Below are 951 nucleotides of genomic sequence, written 5' to 3' on the forward strand. Positions count from 1 at the left end.
TTCCTTGCTGGATTACTTTTGACTTTTGTTTTCCTTGCTGGATTACTCTTGACTCTTGTTTCTTTGCTGGATTACATCAAGCTTCAAGGACAATCGAAGACGTAAGTTCATAGTTGGAATTCATCCCCATGGACAGGTGATGATTTCCAAAGGGGGGACTGTAGTGGACTAGGCCCATGTCAAAAACTAAGTCTAAGGTCAAAAATCTTGACCTTAAGAACCTTGTGGGACAGGAACTGTCATTTCATTGATTTGAATCCAGAAATGCAGGTTCACCCATCCTGAGACTTTCTCTCTTGAAGATTCATGTGAAAGAACACTCTCTTTTTTATTATCATTACTATTTTACAAATGTTGATAATCAAAGTGTCTTAGTTCAAACCATTTTAGATGTTGCAGTGAATTAATCAATTTTATTAACTGTGTAATGATTTTTATTCTCATGCAAAGTTAGAACTCATGTCAAAGCTGTTACAGAGTAATTATGCCTTTTCTGATTTCTGCTTTTGAATGAGCAAGTGTAAGTTGGTCCAAGGTTGGAGTCAAACGCAAAACAAGTTGTTAGAACGAACTGTCATGTTTTTAGAATCCTCTCAGACATAAATATAGAGGTTTTTGGCACCTGTTTCTGAAACGCGCCAAAACAAAACTCTCTCTGTCTGTGAGAACATTTCTGATCTTTCCATAACAATTCTTGCTGCATTCTAACCTTTTACGTCACAAAACACATCCCGTCTGGTCGGTTCTGGCCAATGGGAATACTCCCAGATGGACCGGAAAACAGTTCTTTAAAATATCGGTACTTCCTGGTCTACTCAGTTCTGTGAGAGATCTGTAAACTACTCAGTTCTGTTGAGTTCTGCTGGTTGGAGAAGTTCTGCGGCGCGGACAGTTCTGTGAGAGACGGGATGATCCTGACATGACAACAGAGCTCTTCCGAGTTCCATGGGA

This window comes from Nematolebias whitei, chromosome 8 (genome assembly GCF_014905685.2).
Source record: "Nematolebias whitei isolate Nwh7 chromosome 8, NemWhi1, whole genome shotgun sequence".
Classification (NCBI taxonomy): domain Eukaryota; kingdom Metazoa; phylum Chordata; class Actinopteri; order Cyprinodontiformes; family Rivulidae; genus Nematolebias; species Nematolebias whitei.